We start from the raw sequence: 22,146 nt of genomic DNA on the forward strand, positions 1-22,146 counted from the left end.
TGTCAACTTCAAAGGGCGGGCCGGGCTACATCTACTCAGCTGCCACAGTTTCTCCTTGCTAGACCTAGTGGGAAAGCATTTTGCTGAGATGCAGAAGGCAAGAAACGCAGCATACGGAGACGCGGAGCTGTCCCAAGTGCCGCTGCCTAGGCGTCTTTCCGCAGAAGGAGCGCCCCGGAGCGCACCGCAACCGGCGCCGTCATCTCTGCGCAAAGAGCCAAAATATTTTAAAACCCGCCAAAACTAATCCAAAAATATTTTCAAACCCGCCAAAATAGAAAACCAGACAGAAGTCATCAATACATTCGAAAAAACCTGACAAAACATGATCAAGCCCACCAAAGCTAATCCAAACACACCAAAAACTGGGCTAAACAGAATCAAAACAAATCAAAACCTTCTAAAAGCCCGCCAAAATATTTCAAAACCCGTCAAAACTAATCAAAATATTCCAAATACCCGCCAAAACATTCCGAACACCCACCAAAAGGAATCCAAACATTCCAAAACCTGTCAACACAATAAAAACAACTCAAGAGAATACAAAACATTCTAAAACCCAACCAACACATTCCGAAAACCCGCCAAAACATCATAAAAACAAATCAAAACCAACCAAAATATTCCGAAAACCCGCCAAAATTATTTAGACCCACAAAACTCATCAAAACATTCTAAAAAGATGCCAAAACATTAGAAAACCAGCCAGAACTGATCAAAACATTCAAAAAACTTGGCAAAACATCATAAAAACAAATCAAAACCAACCAAAACATTCCAAAAACCCGACAAAATAGTTTAGAACCTGCCAAAACTGATCAAAACATTCGGAAAAGATGCCAAAATACTAGAAAACCAGTCAGAAGTGATCGAAACATTCAAAAAACCCGCCAAAATATAGTAAAAACAAAGCTAAAGAAACCAAAATATTATAAACAACCTCTAAAATATCTTAAAACCCGCCAAAACTGATCAAAACATTCTGAAAATCGGCCAACATATTAGAAAACCAGCCAGAACTGATCAAACCAAAAAAAAACCCTTGCCAAAACATAACAAAAAAAAATGAAAACCAAGCAAAACCTTCCAAATACATGCCAAAATATTTTAAACTAGACAAAACAAATCAAAACATTCCAAAACCCACAAAATAATATTAAAAAGAAATCAAAACCAACCAAAACATTCTAGAAAACCGACCAAAACATTCTGAAAACCCGCAAAATCAAAATAAAAACAAATCAAAACCAAGCAAAACATTCCAAAAACCCAACAAAATAGTTTAGAACCCGCCAAAACTGATCAAAACATTCTGAAAAGATGCCAAAATACTAGAAAACCAGTCAGAAGTGATCAAAACATTCAATAACTTGCCAAAACATAATCAAAACAAATGAAAGCAAACCCAAACATTCCAAATACCCGCCAAAATATTTTAAAACCCGCCAAAAGGAATCCAAACGTTCCAAAACCTGCCAACACAATAAAAACAACACAAGAGAAAACAAAACATTCTAAAACACCACCAAAACATTCCGAAAACCCGCCAAAACATCATCAAAACAAATCAAAACAAACCAAACAATAAGAGGAACACGGCAACATATTGGCAAGCAAGAGACGGAGAGCGCGGCACCTTCTAGGAGGCCAAGAAGGAAGCCGCACAACACCTGCACTGTGTCTGCAACTTTCAAACTGCTAGAAGCTAGTGGCTTGCCACTGGCCTGCCTCTTCAATTGCCATTAGCATTCCAATGGAAGCTATTCTTGGACAACTTTGCTCTGCTTGCTGCTAGTTCTGCCCCAGCCTACCATAGAGAACCTTGCTCTTGCCTTGAGGCTCTGAGATGCCAAGAACTTGTCAACTTCAAAGGGCGGGCCGGGCTACATCTACTCAGCTGCCACAGTTTCTCCTTGCTAGACCTAGTGGGAAAGCATTTTGCTGAGATGCAGAAGGCAAGAAACGCAGCATACGGAGACGCGGAGCTGTCCCAAGTGCCGCTGCCTAGGCGTCTTTCCGCAGAAGGAGCGCCCCGGAGCGCACCGCAACCGGCACCGTCATCTCTGCGCAAAGAGCCAAAATATTTTAAAACCCGCCAAAACTAATCCAAAAATATTTTCAAACCCGCCAAAATAGAAAACCAGACAGAAGAGATCAATACATTCGAAAAAACCTGACAAAACATGATCAAGCCCACCAAAGCTAATCCAAACACACCAAAAACTGGGCTAAACAGAATCAAAACAAATCAAAACAAATCAAAACCTTCTAAAAACCCACCAAAATATTTCAAAACCCGTCAAAACTAATCAAAACATTCCGAACACCCGCCAAAACATTCCGAACACCCGCCAAAAGGAATCCAAACATTCCAAAACCTGCCAACACAATAAAAACAACTCAAGAGAATACAAAACATTCTAAAACCCAACCAAAACATTCCGAAAACCCACCAAAACATCATAAAAACAAATCAAAACCAACCAAAATATTCCGAAAACCCGCCAAAATAATTTAGACACGCAAAACTCATCAAAACTTTCTGAAAAGATGCCAAAACATTAGAAAACCAGACAGAACTGATCAAAACATTGAAAAAACTAGGCAAAACATCATAAAAACAAATCAAAACCAACCAAAAAATTCCAAAAACCTGACAAAATAGTTTAGAACCTGCCAAAACTGATCAAAACATTCTGAAAAGATGCCAAAATACTAGAAAACCAGTCAGAAGTGATCGAAACTTTCAATAACTTGCCAAAACATAATCAAAACAAATGAAAGCAAACCAAAAACATTCCAAATACCCGCCAAAATATTTGAAAACCCGCCAAAAGGAATCCAAATATTCCACAACCTGCCAAGACAATAAAAACAACACAAGAGAAAACAAAACATTCTAAAACACCACCAAAACATTCCGAAAACCCACCAAAACATCATCAAAACAAATCAAAACAAACCAAACAATAGGAGGAACACGGCAACATATTGGCAAGCAAGAGACGGAGAGCGCGGCACCTTCTAGGAGGCCAAGAAGGAAGCCGCACAACACCTGCACTGTGTCTGCAACTTTCAAACTGCTAGAAGCTAGTGGCTTGCCACTGGCCTGCCTCTTCAATTGCCATTAGCATTCCAATGGAAGCTATTCTTGGACAACTTTGCTCTGCTTGCTGCTAGTTCTGCCCCAGCCTACCATAGAGAACCTTGCTCTTGCCTTGAGGCTCTGAGATGCCAAGAACTTGTCAACTTCAAAGGGCGGGCCGGGCTACATCTACTCAGCTGCCACAGTTTCTCCTTGCTAGACCTAGTGGGAAAGCATTTTGCTGAGATGCAGAAGGCAAGAAACGCAGCATACGGAGACGCGGAGCTGTCCCAAGTGCTGCTGCCTAGGCGTCTTTCCGCAGAAGGAGCGCCCCGGAGCGCACCGCAACCGGCGCCGTCATCTCTGCGCAAAGAGCCAAAATATTTTAAAACCCGCCAAAACTAATCCAAAAATATTTTCAAACCCGCCAAAATAGAAAACCAGACAGAAGAGATCAATACATTCGAAAAAACCTGACAAAACATGATCAAGCCCACCAAAGCTAATCCAAACACACCAAAAACTGGGCTAAACAGAATCAAAACAAATCAAAACCTTCTAAAAGCCCGCCAAAATATTTCAAAACCCGTCAAAACTAATCAAAATATTCCAAATACCCGCCAAAACATTCCGAACACCCACCAAAAGGAATCCAAACATTCCAAAACCTGTCAACACAATAAAAACAACTCAAGAGAATACAAAACATTCTAAAACCCAACCAACACATTCCGAAAACCCGCCAAAACATCATAAAAACAAATCAAAACCAACCAAAATATTCCGAAAACCCGCCAAAATTATTTAGACCCGCAAAACTCATCAAAACATTCTAAAAAGATGCCAAAACATTAGAAAACCAGACAGAACTGATCAAAACATTCAAAAAACTTGGCAAAACATCATAAAAACAAATCAAAACCAACCAAAACATTCCAAAAACCCGACAAAATAGTTTAGAACCTGCCAAAACTGATCAAAACATTCGGAAAAGATGCCAAAATACTAGAAAACCAGTCAGAAGTGATCGAAACATTCAAAAAACCCGCCAAAATATAGTAAAAACAAAGCTAAAGAAACCAAAATATTATAAACAACCTCTAAAATGTCTTAAAACCCGCCAAAACTGATCAAAACATTCTGAAAATCGGCCAACATATTAGAAAACCAACCAGAACTGATCAAACCAAAAAAAAACCCTTGCCAAAACATAACAAAAAAAAATGAAAACCAAGCAAAACCTTCCAAATACATGCCAAAATATTTTAAACTAGACAAAACAAATCAAAACATTCCAAAACCCACAAAATAATATTAAAAAGAAATCAAAACCAACCAAAACATTCTAGAAAACCGACCAAAACATTCTGAAAACCCGCAAAATCAAAATAAAAACAAATCAAAACCAAGCAAAACATTCCAAAAACCCAACAAAATAGTTTAGAACCCGCCAAAACTGATCAAAACATTCTGAAAAGATGCCAAAATACTAGAAAACCAGTCAGAAGTGATCAAAACATTCAATAACTTGCCAAAACATAATCAAAACAAATGAAAGCAAACCCAAACATTCCAAATACCCGCCAAAATATTTTAAAACCCGCCAAAAGGAATCCAAACGTTCCACAACCTGCCAACACAATAAAAACAACACAAGAGAAAACAAAACATTCTAAAACACCACCAAAACATTCCGAAAACCCGCCAAAACATCATCAAAACAAATCAAAACAAACCAAACAATAAGAGGAACACGGCAACATATTGGCAAGCAAGAGACGGAGAGCGCGGCACCTTCTAGGAGGCCAAGAAGGAAGCCGCACAACACCTGCACTGTGTCTGCAACTTTCAAACTGCTAGAAGCTAGTGGCTTGCCACTGGCCTGCCTCTTCAATTGCCATTAGCATTCCAATGGAAGCTATTCTTGGACAACTTTGCTCTGCTTGCTGCTAGTTCTGCCCCAGCCTACCATAGATAACCTTGCTCTTGCCTTGAGGCTCTGAGATGCCAAGAACTTGTCAACTTCAAAGGGCGGGCCGGGCTACATCTACTCAGCTGCCACAGTTTCTCCTTGCTAGACCTAGTGGGAAAGCATTTTGCTGAGATGCAGAAGGCAAGAAACGCAGCATACGGAGACGCGGAGCTGTCCCAAGTGCCGCTGCCTAGGCGTCTTTCCGCAGAAGGAGCGCCCCGGAGGGCACCGCAACCGGCGCCGTCATCTCTGCGCAAAGAGCCAAAATATTTTCAAACCCGCCAAAACTAATCCAAAAATATTTTCAAACCCGCCAAAATAGAAAACCAGACAGAAGAGATCAATACATTCGAAAAAACCTGACAAAACATGATCAAGCCCACCAAAGCTAATCCAAACACACCAAAAACTGGGCTAAACAGAATCAAAACAAATCAAAACAAATCAAAACCTTCTAAAAACCCACCAAAATATTTCAAAACCCGTCAAAACTAATCAAAACATTCCGAACACCCGCCAAAACATTCCGAACACCCGCCAAAAGGAATCCAAACATTCCAAAACCTGCCAACACAATAAAAACAACTCAAGAGAATACAAAACATTCTAAAACCCAACCAAAACATTCCGAAAACCCACCAAAACATCATAAAAACAAATCAAAACCAACCAAAATATTCCGAAAACCCGCCAAAATAATTTAGACCCGCAAAACTCATCAAAACTTTCTGAAAAGATGCCAAAACATTAGAAAACCAGACAGAACTGATCAAAACATTGAAAAAACTAGGCAAAACATCATAAAAACAAATCAAAACCAACCAAAAAATTCCAAAAACCTGACAAAATAGTTTAGAACCTGCCAAAACTGATCAAAACATTCTGAAAAGATGCCAAAATACTAGAAAACCAGTCAGAAGTGATCGAAACTTTCAATAACTTGCCAAAACATAATCAAAACAAATGAAAGCAAACCAAAAACATTCCAAATACCCGCCAAAATATTTTAAAACCCGCCAAAAGGAATCCAAATATTCCACAACCTGCCAAGACAATAAAAACAACACAAGAGAAAACAAAACATTCTAAAACACCACCAAAACATTCCGAAAACCCACCAAAACATCATCAAAACAAATCAAAACAAACCAAACAATAGGAGGAACACGGCAACATATTGGCAAGCAAGAGACGGAGAGCGCGGCACCTTCTAGGAGGCCAAGAAGGAAGCCGCACAACACCTGCACTGTGTCTGCAACTTTCAAACTGCTAGAAGCTAGTGGCTTGCCACTGGCCTGCCTCTTCAATTGCCATTAGCATTCCAATGGAAGCTATTCTTGGACAACTTTGCTCTGCTTGCTGCTAGTTCTGCCCCAGCCTACCATAGAGAACCTTGCTCTTGCCTTGAGGCTCTGAGATGCCAAGAACTTGTCAACTTCAAAGGGCGGGCCGGGCTACATCTACTCAGCTGCCACAGTTTCTCCTTGCTAGACCTAGTGGGAAAGCATTTTGCTGAGATGCAGAAGGCAAGAAACGCAGCATACGGAGACGCGGAGCTGTCCCAAGTGCCGCTGCCTAGGCGTCTTTCCGCAGAAGGAGCGCCCCGGAGCGCACCGCAACCGGCACCGTCATCTCTGCGCAAAGAGCCAAAATATTTTAAAACCCGCCAAAACTAATCCAAAAATATTTTCAAACCCGCCAAAATAGAAAACCAGACAGAAGAGATCAATACATTCGAAAAAACCTGACAAAACATGATCAAGCCCACCAAAGCTAATCCAAACACACCAAAAACTGGGCTAAACAGAATCAAAACAAATCAAAACCTTCTAAAAGCCCGCCAAAATATTTCAAAACCCGTCAAAACTAATCAAAATATTCCAAATACCCGCCAAAACATTCCGAACACCCACCAAAAGGAATCCAAACATTCCAAAACCTGTCAACACAATAAAAACAACTCAAGAGAATACAAAACATTCTAAAACCCAACCAACACATTCCGAAAACCCGCCAAAACATCATAAAAACAAATCAAAACCAACCAAAATATTCCGAAAACCCGCCAAAATTATTTAGACCCACAAAACTCATCAAAACATTCTAAAAAGATGCCAAAACATTAGAAAACCAGACAGAACTGATCAAAACATTCAAAAAACTTGGCAAAACATCATAAAAACAAATCAAAACCAACCAAAACATTCCAAAAACCCGACAAAATAGTTTAGAACCTGCCAAAACTGATCAAAACATTCGGAAAAGATGCCAAAATACTAGAAAACCAGTCAGAAGTGATCGAAACATTCAAAAAACCCGCCAAAATATAGTAAAAACAAAGCTAAAGAAACCAAAATATTATAAACAACCTCTAAAATATCTTAAAACCCGCCAAAACTGATCAAAACATTCTGAAAATCGGCCAACATATTAGAAAACCAACCAGAACTGATCAAACCAAAAAAAAACCCTTGCCAAAACATAACAAAAAAAAATGAAAACCAAGCAAAACCTTCCAAATACATGCCAAAATATTTTAAACTAGACAAAACAAATCAAAACATTCCAAAACCCACAAAATAATATTAAAAAGAAATCAAAACCAACCAAAACATTCTAGAAAACCGACCAAAACATTCTGAAAACCCGCAAAATCAAAATAAAAACAAATCAAAACCAAGCAAAACATTCCAAAAACCCAACAAAATAGTTTAGAACCTGCCAAAACTGATCAAAACATTCTGAAAAGATGCCAAAATACTAGAAAACCAGTCAGAAGTGATCAAAACATTCAATAACTTGCCAAAACATAATCAAAACAAATGAAAGCAAACCCAAACATTCCAAATACCCGCCAAAATATTTTAAAACCCGCCAAAAGGAATCCAAACGTTCCACAACCTGCCAACACAATAAAAACAACACAAGAGAAAACAAAACATTCTAAAACACCACCAAAACATTCCGAAAACCCGCCAAAACATCATCAAAACAAATCAAAACAAACCAAACAATAAGAGGAACACGGCAACATATTGGCAAGCAAGAGACGGAGAGCGCGGCACCTTCTAGGAGGCCAAGAAGGAAGCCGCACAACACCTGCACTGTGTCTGCAACTTTCAAACTGCTAGAAGCTAGTGGCTTGCCACTGGCCTGCCTCTTCAATTGCCATTAGCATTCCAATGGAAGCTATTCTTGGACAACTTTGCTCTGCTTGCTGCTAGTTCTGCCCCAGCCTACCATAGAGAACCTTGCTCTTGCCTTGAGGCTCTGAGATGCCAAGAACTTGTCAACTTCAAAGGGCGGGCCGGGCTACATCTACTCAGCTGCCACAGTTTCTCCTTGCTAGACCTAGTGGGAAAGCATTTTGCTGAGATGCAGAAGGCAAGAAACGCAGCATATGGAGACGCGGAGCTGTCCCAAGTGCCGCTGCCTAGGCGTCTTTCCGCAGAAGGAGCGCCCCGGAGCGCACCGCAACCGGCACCGTCATCTCTGCGCAAAGAGCCAAAATATTTTCAAACCCGCCAAAACTAATCCAAAAATATTTTCAAACCCGCCAAAATAGAAAACCAGACAGAAGTCATCAATACATTCGAAAAAACCTGACAAAACATGATCAAGCCCACCAAAGCTAATCCAAACACACCAAAAACTGGGCTAAACAGAATCAAAACAAATCAAAACCTTCTAAAAGCCCGCCAAAATATTTCAAAACCCGTCAAAACTAATCAAAATATTCCAAATACCCGCCAAAACATTCCGAACACCCACCAAAAGGAATCCAAACATTCCAAAACCTGTCAACACAATAAAAACAACTCAAGAGAATACAAAACATTCTAAAACCCAACCAACACATTCCGAAAACCCGCCAAAACATCATAAAAACAAATCAAAACCAACCAAAATATTCCGAAAACCCGCCAAAATTATTTAGACCCACAAAACTCATCAAAACATTCTAAAAAGATGCCAAAACATTAGAAAACCAGCCAGAACTGATCAAAACATTCAAAAAACTTGGCAAAACATCATAAAAACAAATCAAAACCAACCAAAACATTCCAAAAACCCGACAAAATAGTTTAGAACCTGCCAAAACTGATCAAAACATTCGGAAAAGATGCCAAAATACTAGAAAACCAGTCAGAAGTGATCGAAACATTCAAAAAACCAGCCAAAATATAGTAAAAACAAAGCTAAAGAAACCAAAATATTATAAACAACCTCTAAAATATCTTAAAACCCGCCAAAACTGATCAAAACATTCTGAAAATCGGCCAACATATTAGAAAACCAACCAGAACTGATCAAACCAAAAAAAAACCCTTGCCAAAACATAACAAAAAAAAATGAAAACCAAGCAAAACCTTCCAAATACATGCCAAAATATTTTAAACTAGACAAAACAAATCAAAACATTCCAAAACCCACAAAATAATATTAAAAAGAAATCAAAACCAACCAAAACATTCTAGAAAACCGACCAAAACATTCTGAAAACCCGCAAAATCAAAATAAAAACAAATCAAAACCAAGCAAAACATTCCAAAAACCCAACAAAATAGTTTAGAACCCGCCAAAACTGATCAAAACATTCTGAAAAGATGCCAAAATACTAGAAAACCAGTCAGAAGTGGTCAAAACATTCAATAACTTGCCAAAACATAATCAAAACAAATGAAAGCAAACCCAAACATTCCAAATACCCGCCAAAATATTTTAAAACCCGCCAAAAGGAATCCAAACGTTCCACAACCTGCCAACACAATAAAAACAACACAAGAGAAAACAAAACATTCTAAAACACCACCAAAACATTCCGAAAACCCGCCAAAACATCATAAAAACAAATCAAAACAAACCAAACAATAAGAGGAACACGGCAACATATTGGCAAGCAAGAGACGGAGAGCGCGGCACCTTCTAGGAGGCCAAGAAGGAAGCCGCACAACACCTGCACTGTGTCTGCAACTTTCAAACTGCTAGAAGCTAGTGGCTTGCCACTGGCCTGCCTCTTCAATTGCCATTAGCATTCCAATGGAAGCTATTCTTGGACAACTTTGCTCTGCTTGCTGCTAGTTCTGCCCCAGCCTACCATAGAGAACCTTGCTCTTGCCTTGAGGCTCTGAGATGCCAAGAACTTGTCAACTTCAAAGGGCGGGCCGGGCTACATCTACTCAGCTGCCACAGTTTCTCCTTGCTAGACCTAGTGGGAAAGCATTTTGCTGAGATGCAGAAGGCAAGAAACGCAGCATACGGAGACGCGGAGCTGTCCCAAGTGCCGCTGCCTAGGCGTCTTTCCGCAGAAGGAGCGCCCCGGAGCGCACCGCAACCGGCACCGTCATCTCTGCGCAAAGAGCCAAAATATTTTAAAACCCGCCAAAACTAATCCAAAAATATTTTCAAACCCGCCAAAATAGAAAACCAGACAGAAGTCATCAATACATTCGAAAAAACCTGACAAAACATGATCAAGCCCACCAAAGCTAATCCAAACACACCAAAAACTGGGCTAAACAGAATCAAAACAAATCAAAACCTTCTAAAAGCCCGCCAAAATATTTCAAAACCCGTCAAAACTAATCAAAATATTCCAAATACCCGCCAAAACATTCCGAACACCCACCAAAAGGAATCCAAACATTCCAAAACCTGTCAACACAATAAAAACAACTCAAGAGAATACAAAACATTCTAAAACCCAACCAACACATTCCGAAAACCCGCCAAAACATCATAAAAACAAATCAAAACCAACCAAAATATTCCGAAAACCCGCCAAAATTATTTAGACCCACAAAACTCATCAAAACATTCTAAAAAGATGCCAAAACATTAGAAAACCAGACAGAACTGATCAAAACATTCAAAAAACTTGGCAAAACATCATAAAAACAAATCAAAACCAACCAAAACATTCCAAAAACCCGACAAAATAGTTTAGAACCTGCCAAAACTGATCAAAACATTCGGAAAAGATGCCAAAATACTAGAAAACCAGTCAGAAGTGATCGAAACATTCAAAAAACCCGCCAAAATATAGTAAAAACAAAGCTAAAGAAACCAAAATATTATAAACAACCTCTAAAATATCTTAAAACCCGCCAAACCTGATCAAAACATTCTGAAAATCGGCCAACATATTAGAAAACCAGCCAGAACTGATCAAACCAAAAAAAAACCCTTGCCAAAACATAACAAAAAAAAATGAAAACCAAGCAAAACCTTCCAAATACATGCCAAAATATTTTAAACTAGACAAAACAAATCAAAACATTCCAAAACCCACAAAATAATATTAAAAAGAAATCAAAACCAACCAAAACATTCTAGAAAACCGACCAAAACATTCTGAAAACCCGCAAAATCAAAATAAAAACAAATCAAAACCAAGCAAAACATTCCAAAAACCCAACAAAATAGTTTAGAACCCGCCAAAACTGATCAAAACATTCTGAAAAGATGCCAAAATACTAGAAAACCAGTCAGAAGTGATCAAAACATTCAATAACTTGCCAAAACATAATCAAAACAAATGAAAGCAAACCCAAACATTCCAAATACCCGCCAAAATATTTTAAAACCCGCCAAAAGGAATCCAAACGTTCCACAACCTGCCAACACAATAAAAACAACACAAGAGAAAACAAAACATTCTAAAACACCACCAAAACATTCCGAAAACCCGCCAAAACATCATCAAAACAAATCAAAACAAACCAAACAATGGGAGGAACACGGCAACATATTGGCAAGCAAGAGACGGAGAGCGCGGCACCTTCTAGGAGGCCAAGAAGGAAGCCGCACAACACCTGCACTGTGTCTGCAACTTTCAAACTGCTAGAAGCTAGTGGCTTGCCACTGGCCTGCCTCTTCAATTGCCATTAGCATTCCAATGGAAGCTATTCTTGGACAACTTTGCTCTGCTTGCTGCTAGTTCTGCCCCAGCCTACCATAGAGAACCTTGCTCTTGCCTTGAGGCTCTGAGATGCCAAGAACTTGTCAACTTCAAAGGGCGGGCAGGGCTACATCTACTCAGCTGCCACAGTTTCTCCTTGCTAGACCTAGTGGGAAAGCATTTTGCTGAGATGCAGAAGGCAAGAAACGCAGCATACGGAGACGCGGAGCTGTCCCAAGTGCCGCTGCCTAGGCGTCTTTCCGCAGAAGGAGCGCCCCGGAGCGCACCGCAACCGGCGCCGTCATCTCTGCGCAAAGAGCCAAAATATTTTCAAACCCGCCAAAACTAATCCAAAAATATTTTCAAACCCGCCAAAATAGAAAACCAGACAGAAGAGATCAATACATTCGAAAAAACCTGACAAAACATGATCAAGCCCACCAAAGCTAATCCAAACACACCAAAAACTGGGCTAAACAGAATCAAAACAAATCAAAACAAATCGAAACCTTCTAAAAACCCACCAAAATATTTCAAAACCCGTCAAAACTAATCAAAACATTCCGAACACCCGCCAAAACATTCCGAACACCCGCCAAAAGGAATCCAAACATTCCAAAACCTGCCAACACAATAAAAACAACTCAAGAGAATACAAAACATTCTAAAACCCAACCAAAACATTCCGAAAACCCACCAAAACATCATAAAAACAAATCAAAACCAACCAAAATATTCCGAAAACCCGCCAAAATAATTTAGACCCGCAAAACTCATCAAAACTTTCTGAAAAGATGCCAAAACATTAGAAAACCAGACAGAACTGATCAAAACATTGAAAAAACTAGGCAAAACATCATAAAAACAAATCAAAACCAACCAAAAAATTCCAAAAACCTGACAAAATAGTTTAGAACCTGCCAAAACTGATCAAAACATTCTGAAAAGATGCCAAAATACTAGAAAACCAGTCAGAAGTGATCAAAACTTTCAATAACTTGCCAAAACATAATCAAAACAAATGAAAGCAAACCAAAAACATTCCAAATACCCGCCAAAATATTTGAAAACCCGCCAAAAGGAATCCAAATATTCCAAAACCTGCCAAGACAATAAAAACAACACAAGAGAAAACAAAACATTCTAAAACACCACCAAAACATTCCGAAAACCCACCAAAACATCATCAAAACAAATCAAAACAAACCAAACAATAGGAGGAACACGGCAACATATTGGCAAGCAAGAGACGGAGAGCGCGGCACCTTCTAGGAGGCCAAGAAGGAAGCCGCACAACACCTGCACTGTGTCTGCAACTTTCAAACTGCTAGAAGCTAGTGGCTTGCCACTGGCCTGCCTCTTCAATTGCCATTAGCATTCCAATGGAAGCTATTCTTGGACAACTTTGCTCTGCTTGCTGCTAGTTCTGCCCCAGCCTACCATAGAGAACCTTGCTCTTGCCTTGAGGCTCTGAGATGCCAAGAACTTGTCAACTTCAAAGGGCGGGCCGGGCTACATCTACTCAGCTGCCACAGTTTCTCCTTGCTAGACCTAGTGGGAAAGCATTTTGCTGAGATGCAGAAGGCAAGAAACGCAGCATACGGAGACGCGGAGCTGTCCCAAGTGCCGCTGCCTAGGCGTCTTTCCGCAGAAGGAGCGCCCCGGAGCGCACCGCAACCGGCGCCGTCATCTCTGCGCAAAGAGCCAAAATATTTTAAAACCCGCCAAAACTAATCCAAAAATATTTTCAAACCCGCCAAAATAGAAAACCAGACAGAAGAGATCAATACATTCGAAAAAACCTGACAAAACATGATCAAGCCCACCAAAGCTAATCCAAACACACCAAAAACTGGGCTAAACAGAATCAAAACAAATCAAAACCTTCTAAAAGCCCGCCAAAATATTTCAAAACCCGTCAAAACTAATCAAAATATTCCAAATACCCGCCAAAACATTCCGAACACCCACCAAAAGGAATCCAAACATTCCAAAACCTGTCAACACAATAAAAACAACTCAAGAGAATACAAAACATTCTAAAACCCAACCAACACATTCCGAAAACCCGCCAAAACATCATAAAAACAAATCAAAACCAACCAAAATATTCCGAAAACCCGCCAAAATTATTTAGACCCACAAAACTCATCAAAACATTCTAAAAAGATGCCAAAACATTAGAAAACCAGACAGAACTGATCAAAACATTCAAAAAACTTGGCAAAACATCATAAAAACAAATCAAAACCAACCAAAACATTCCAAAAACCCGACAAAATAGTTTAGAACCTGCCAAAACTGATCAAAACATTCGGAAAAGATGCCAAAATACTAGAAAACCAGTCAGAAGTGATCGAAACATTCAAAAAACCCGCCAAAATATAGTAAAAACAAAGCTAAAGAAACCAAAATATTATAAACAACCTCTAAAATATCTTAAAACCCGCCAAACCTGATCAAAACATTCTGAAAATCGGCCAACATATTAGAAAACCAGCCAGAACTGATCAAACCAAAAAAAAACCCTTGCCAAAACATAACAAAAAAAAATGAAAACCAAGCAAAACCTTCCAAATACATGCCAAAATATTTTAAACTAGACAAAACAAATCAAAACATTCCAAAACCCACAAAATAATATTAAAAAGAAATCAAAACCAGCCAAAACATTCTAGAAAACCGACCAAAACATTCTGAAAACCCGCAAAATCAAAATAAAAACAAATCAAAACCAAGCAAAACATTCCAAAAACCCAACAAAATAGTTTAGAACCCGCCAAAACTGATCAAAACATTCTGAAAAGATGCCAAAATACTAGAAAACCAGTCAGAAGTGATCAAAACATTCAATAACTTGCCAAAACATAATCAAAACAAATGAAAGCAAACCCAAACATTCCAAATACCCGCCAAAATATTTTAAAACCCGCCAAAAGGAATCCAAACGTTCCACAACCTGCCAACACAATAAAAACAACACAAGAGAAAACAAAACATTCTAAAACACCACCAAAACATTCCGAAAACCCGCCAAAACATCATCAAAACAAATCAAAACAAACCAAACAATAGGAGGAACACGGCAACATATTGGCAAGCAAGAGACGGAGAGCGCGGCACCTTCTAGGAGGCCAAGAAGGAAGCCGCACAACACCTGCACTGTGTCTGCAACTTTCAAACTGCTAGAAGCTAGTGGCTTGCCACTGGCCTGCCTCTTCAATTGCCATTAGCATTCCAATGGAAGCTATTCTTGGACAACTTTGCTCTGCTTGCTGCTAGTTCTGCCCCAGCCTACCATAGAGAACCTTGCTCTTGCCTTGAGGCTCTGAGATGCCAAGAACTTGTCAACTTCAAAGGGCGGGCCGGGCTACATCTACTCAGCTGCCACAGTTTCTCCTTGCTAGACCTAGTGGGAAAGCATTTTGCTGAGATGCAGAAGGCAAGAAACGCAGCATACGGAGACGCGGAGCTGTCCCAAGTGCCGCTGCCTAGGCGTCTTTCCGCAGAAGGAGCGCCCCGGAGCGCACCGCAACCGGCGCCGTCATCTCTGCGCAAAGAGCCAAAATATTTTAAAACCCGCCAAAACTAATCCAAAAATATTTTCAAACCCGCCAAAATAGAAAACCAGACAGAAGAGATCAATACATTCGAAAAAACCTGACAAAACATGATCAAGCCCACCAAAGCTAATCCAAACACACCAAAAACTGGGCTAAACAGAATCAAAACAAATCAAAACAAATCAAAACCTTCTAAAAACCCACCAAAATATTTCAAAACCCGTCAAAACTAATCAAAACATTCCGAACACCCGCCAAAACATTCCGAACACCCGCCAAAAGGAATCCAAACATTCCAAAACCTGCCAACACAATAAAAACAACTCAAGAGAATACAAAACATTCTAAAACCCAACCAAAACATTCCGAAAACCCACCAAAACATCATAAAAACAAATCAAAACCAACCAAAATATTCCGAAAACCCGCCAAAATAATTTAGACCCGCAAAACTCATCAAAACTTTCTGAAAAGATGCCAAAACATTAGAAAACCAGACAGAACTGATCAAAACATTGAAAAAACTAGGCAAAACATCATAAAAACAAATCAAAACCAACCAAAAAATTCCAAAAACCTGACAAAATAGTTTAGAACCTGCCAAAACTGATCAAAACATTCTGAAAAGATGCCAAAATACTAGAAAACCAGTCAGAAGTGATCGAAACTTTCAATAACTTGCCAAAACATAATCAAAACAAATGAAAGCAAACCAAAAACATTCCAAATACCCGCCAAAATATTTTAAAACCCGCCAAAAGGAATCCAAATATTCCACAACCTGCCAAGACAATAAAAACAACACAAGAGAAAACAAAACATTCTAAAACACCACCAAAACATTCCGAAAACCCACCAAAACATCATCAAAACAAATCAAAACAAACCAAACAATAGGAGGAACACGGCAACATATTGGCAAGCAAGAGACGGAGAGCGCGGCACCTTCTAGGAGGCCAAGAAGGAAGCCGCACAACACCTGCACTGTGTCTGCAACTTTCAAACTGCTAGAAGCTAGTGGCTTGCCACTGGCCTGCCTCTTCAATTGCCATTAGCATTCCAATGGAAGCTATTCTTGGACAACTTTGCTCTGCTTGCTGCTAGTTCTGCCCCAGCCTACCATAGAGAACCTTGCTCTTGCCTTGAGGCTCTGAGATGCCAAGAACTTGTCAACTTCAAAGGGCGGGCCGGGCTACATCTACTCAGCTGCCACAGTTTCTCCTTGCTAGACCTAGTGGGAAAGCATTTTGCTGAGATGCAGAAGGCAAGAAACGCAGCATACGGAGACGCGGAGCTGTCCCAAGTGCCGCTGCCTAGGCGTCTTTCCGCAGAAGGAGCGCCCCGGAGCGCACCGCAACCGGCACCGTCATCTCTGCGCAAAGAGCCAAAATATTTTAAAACCCGCCAAAACTAATCCAAAAATATTTTCAAACCCGCCAAAATAGAAAACCAGACAGAAGAGATCAATACATTCGAAAAAACCTGACAAAACATGATCAAGCCCACCAAAGCTAATCCAAACACACCAAAAACTGGGCTAAACAGAATCAAAACAAATCAAAACCTTCTAAAAGCCCGCCAAAATATTTCAAAACCCGTCAAAACTAATCAAAATATTCCAAATACCCGCCAAAACATTCCGAACACCCACCAAAAGGAATCCAAACATTCCAAAACCTGTCAACACAATAAAAACAACTCAAGAGAATACAAAACATTCTAAAACCCAACCAACACATTCCGAAAACCCGCCAAAACATCATAAAAACAAATCAAAACCAACCAAAATATTCCGAAAACCCGCCAAAATTATTTAGACCCACAAAACTCATCAAAACATTCTAAAAAGATGCCAAAACATTAGAAAACCAGACAGAACTGATCAAAACATTCAAAAAACTTGGCAAAACATCATAAAAACAAATCAAAACCAACCAAAACATTCCAAAAACCCGACAAAATAGTTTAGAACCTGCCAAAACTGATCAAAACATTCGGAAAAGATGCCAAAATACTAGAAAACCAGTCAGAAGTGATCGAAACATTCAAAAAACCCGCCAAAATATAGTAAAAACAAAGCTAAAGAAACCAAAATATTATAAACAACCTCTAAAATATCTTAAAACCCGCCAAAACTGATCAAAACATTCTGAAAATCGGCCAACATATTAGAAAACCAACCAGAACTGATCAAACCAAAAAAAAACCCTTGCCAAAACATAACAAAAAAAAATGAAAACCAAGCAAAACCTTCCAAATACATGCCAAAATATTTTAAACTAGACAAAACAAATCAAAACATTCCAAAACCCACAAAATAATATTAAAAAGAAATCAAAACCAACCAAAACATTCTAGAAAACCGACCAAAACATTCCGAAAACCCGCAAAATCAAAATAAAAACAAATCAAAACCAAGCAAAACATTCCAAAAACCCAACAAAATAGTTTAGAACCCGCCAAAACTGATCAAAACATTCTGAAAAGATGCCAAAATACTAGAAAACCAGTCAGAAGTGATCAAAACATTCAATAACTTGCCAAAACATAATCAAAACAAATGAAAGCAAACCCAAACATTCCAAATACCCGCCAAAATATTTTAAAACCCGCCAAAAGGAATCCAAACGTTCCACAACCTGCCAACACAATAAAAACAACACAAGAGAAAACAAAACATTCTAAAACACCACCAAAACATTCCGAAAACCCGCCAAAACATCATCAAAACAAATCAAAACAAACCAAACAATAGGAGGAACACGGCAACATATTGGCAAGCAAGAGACGGAGAGCGCGGCACCTTCTAGGAGGCCAAGAAGGAAGCCGCACAACACCTGCACTGTGTCTGCAACTTTCAAACTGCTAGAAGCTAGTGGCTTGCCACTGGCCTGCCTCTTCAATTGCCATTAGCATTCCAATGGAAGCTATTCTTGGACAACTTTGCTCTGCTTGCTGCTAGTTCTGCCCCAGCCTACCATAGAGAACCTTGCTCTTGCCTTGAGGCTCTGAGATGCCAAGAACTTGTCAACTTCAAAGGGCGGGCCGGGCTACATCTACTCAGCTGCCACAGTTTCTCCTTGCTAGACCTAGTGGGAAAGCATTTTGCTGAGATGCAGAAGGCAAGAAACGCAGCATACGGAGACGCGGAGCTGTCCCAAGTGCCGCTGCCTAGGCGTCTTTCCGCAGAAGGAGCGCCCCGGAGCGCACCGCAACCGGCGCCGTCATCTCTGCGCAAAGAGCCAAAATATTTTCAAACCCGCCAAAACTAATCCAAAAATATTTTCAAACCCGCCAAAATAGAAAACCAGACAGAAGAGATCAATACATTCGAAAAAACCTGACAAAACATGATCAAGCCCACCAAAGCTAATCCAAACACACCAAAAACTGGGCTAAACAGAATCAAAACAAATCAAAACAAATCGAAACCTTCTAAAAACCCACCAAAATATTTCAAAACCCGTCAAAACTAATCAAAACATTCCGAACACCCGCCAAAACATTCCGAACACCCGCCAAAAGGAATCCAAACATTCCAAAACCTGCCAACACAATAAAAACAACTCAAGAGAATACAAAACATTCTAAAACCCAACCAAAACATTCCGAAAACCCACCAAAACATCATAAAAACAAATCAAAACCAACCAAAATATTCCGAAAACCCGCCAAAATAATTTAGACCCGCAAAACTCATCAAAACTTTCTGAAAAGATGCCAAAACATTAGAAAACCAGACAGAACTGATCAAAACATTGAAAAAACTAGGCAAAACATCATAAAAACAAATCAAAACCAACCAAAAAATTCCAAAAACCTGACAAAATAGTTTAGAACCTGCCAAAACTGATCAAAACATTCTGAAAAGATGCCAAAATACTAGAAAACCAGTCAGAAGTGATCGAAACTTTCAATAACTTGCCAAAACATAATCAAAACAAATGAAAGCAAACCAAAAACATTCCAAATACCCGCCAAAATATTTTAAAACCCGCCAAAAGGAATCCAAATATTCCACAACCTGCCAAGACAATAAAAACAACACAAGAGAAAACAAAACATTCTAAAACACCACCAAAACATTCCGAAAACCCACCAAAACATCATCAAAACAAATCAAAACAAACCAAACAATAGGAGGAACACGGCAACATATTGGCAAGCAAGAGACGGAGAGCGCGGCACCTTCTAGGAGGCCAAGAAGGAAGCCGCACAACACCTGCACTGTGTCTGCAACTTTCAAACTGCTAGAAGCTAGTGGCTTGCCACTGGCCTGCCTCTTCAATTGCCATTAGCATTCCAATGGAAGCTATTCTTGGACAACTTTGCTCTGCTTGCTGCTAGTTCTGCCCCAGCCTACCATAGAGAACCTTGCTCTTGCCTTGAGGCTCTGAGATGCCAAGAACTTGTCAACTTCAAAGGGCGGGCCGGGCTACATCTACTCAGCTGCCACAGTTTCTCCTTGCTAGACCTAGTGGGAAAGCATTTTGCTGAGATGCAGAAGGCAAGAAACGCAGCATACGGAGACGCGGAGCTGTCCCAAGTGCCGCTGCCTAGGCGTCTTTCCGCAGAAGGAGCGCCCCGGAGCGCACCGCAACCGGCGCCGTCATCTCTGCGCAAAGAGCCAAAATATTTTAAAACCCGCCAAAACTAATCCAAAAATATTTTCAAACCCGCCAAAATAGAAAACCAGACAGAAGAGATCAATACATTCGAAAAAACCTGACAAAACATGATCAAGCCCACCAAAGCTAATCCAAACACACCAAAAACTGGGCTAAACAGAATCAAAACAAATCAAAACCTTCTAAAAGCCCGCCAAAATATTTCAAAACCCGTCAAAACTAATCAAAATATTCCAAATACCCGCCAAAACATTCCGAACACCCACCAAAAGGAATCCAAACATTCCAAAACCTGTCAACACAATAAAAACAACTCAAGAGAATACAAAACATTCTAAAACCCAACCAACACATTCCGAAAACCCGCCAAAACATCATAAAAACAAATCAAAACCAACCAAAATATTCCAAAAACCCGCCAAAATTATTTAGACCCACAAAACTCATCAAAACATTCTAAAAAGATGCCAAAACATTAGAAAACCAGACAGAACTGATCAAAACATTCAAAAAACTTGGCAAAACATCATAAAAACAAATCAAAACCAACCAAAACATTCCAAAAACCCGACAAAATAGTTTAGAACCTGCCAAAACTGATCAAAACATTCGGAAAAGATGCCAAAATACTAGAAAACCAGTCAGAAGTGATCGAAACATTCAAAAAACCAGCCAAAATATAGTAAAAACAAAGCTAAAGAAACCAAAATATTATAAACAACCTCTAAAATATCTTAAAACCCGCCAAAACTGATCAAAACATTCTGAAAATCGGCCAACATATTAGAAAACCAACCAGAACTGATCAAACCAAAAAAAAACCCTTGCCAAAACATAACAAAAAAAAATGAAAACCAAGCAAAACCTTCCAAATACATGCCAAAATATTTTAAACTAGACAAAACAAATCAAAACATTCCAAAACCCACAAAATAATATTAAAAAGAAATCAAAACCAACCAAAACATTCTAGAAAACCGACCAAAACATTCTGAAAACCCGCAAAATCAAAATAAAAACAAATCAAAACCAAGCAAAACATTCCAAAAACCCAACAAAATAGTTTAGAACCCGCCAAAACTGATCAAAACATTCTGAAAAGATGCCAAAATACTAGAAAACCAGTCAGAAGTGATCAAAACATTCAATAACTTGCCAAAACATAATCAAAACAAATGAAAGCAAACCCAAACATTCCAAATACCCGCCAAAATATTTTAAAACCCGCCAAAAGGAATCCAAACGTTCCACAACCTGCCAACACAATAAAAACAACACAAGAGAAAACAAAACATTCTAAAACACCACCAAAACATTCCGAAAACCCGCCAAAACATCATAAAAACAAATCAAAACAAACCAAACAATAAGAGGAACACGGCAACATATTGGCAAGCAAGAGACGGAGAGCGCGGCACCTTCTAGGAGGCCAAGAAGGAAGCCGCACAACACCTGCACTGTGTCTGCAACTTTCAAACTGCTAGAAGCTAGTGGCTTGCCACTGGCCTGCCTCTTCAATTGCCATTAGCATTCCAATGGAAGCTATTCTTGGACAACTTTGCTCTGCTTGCTGCTAGTTCTGCCCCAGCCTACCATAGAGAACCTTGCTCTTGCCTTGAGGCTCTGAGATGCCAAGAACTTGTCAACTTCAAAGGGCGGGCCGGGCTACATCTACTCAGCTGCCACAGTTTCTCCTTGCTAGACCTAGTGGGAAAGCATTTTGCTGAGATGCAGAAGGCAAGAAACGCAGCATATGGAGACGCGGAGCTGTCCCAAGTGCCGCTGCCTAGGCGTCTTTCCGCAGAAGGAGCGCCCCGGAGCGCACCGCAACCGGCACCGTCATCTCTGCGCAAAGAGCCAAAATATTTTCAAACCCGCCAAAACTAATCCAAAAATATTTTCAAACCCGCCAAAATAGAAAACCAGACAGAAGAGATCAATACATTCGAAAAAACCTGACAAAACATGATCAAGCCCACCAAAGCTAATCCAAACAC

The sequence above is a fragment of the Passer domesticus genome, chromosome 5 (genome assembly GCF_036417665.1).
Source record: "Passer domesticus isolate bPasDom1 chromosome 5, bPasDom1.hap1, whole genome shotgun sequence".
Classification (NCBI taxonomy): Eukaryota; Metazoa; Chordata; class Aves; order Passeriformes; family Passeridae; genus Passer; species Passer domesticus.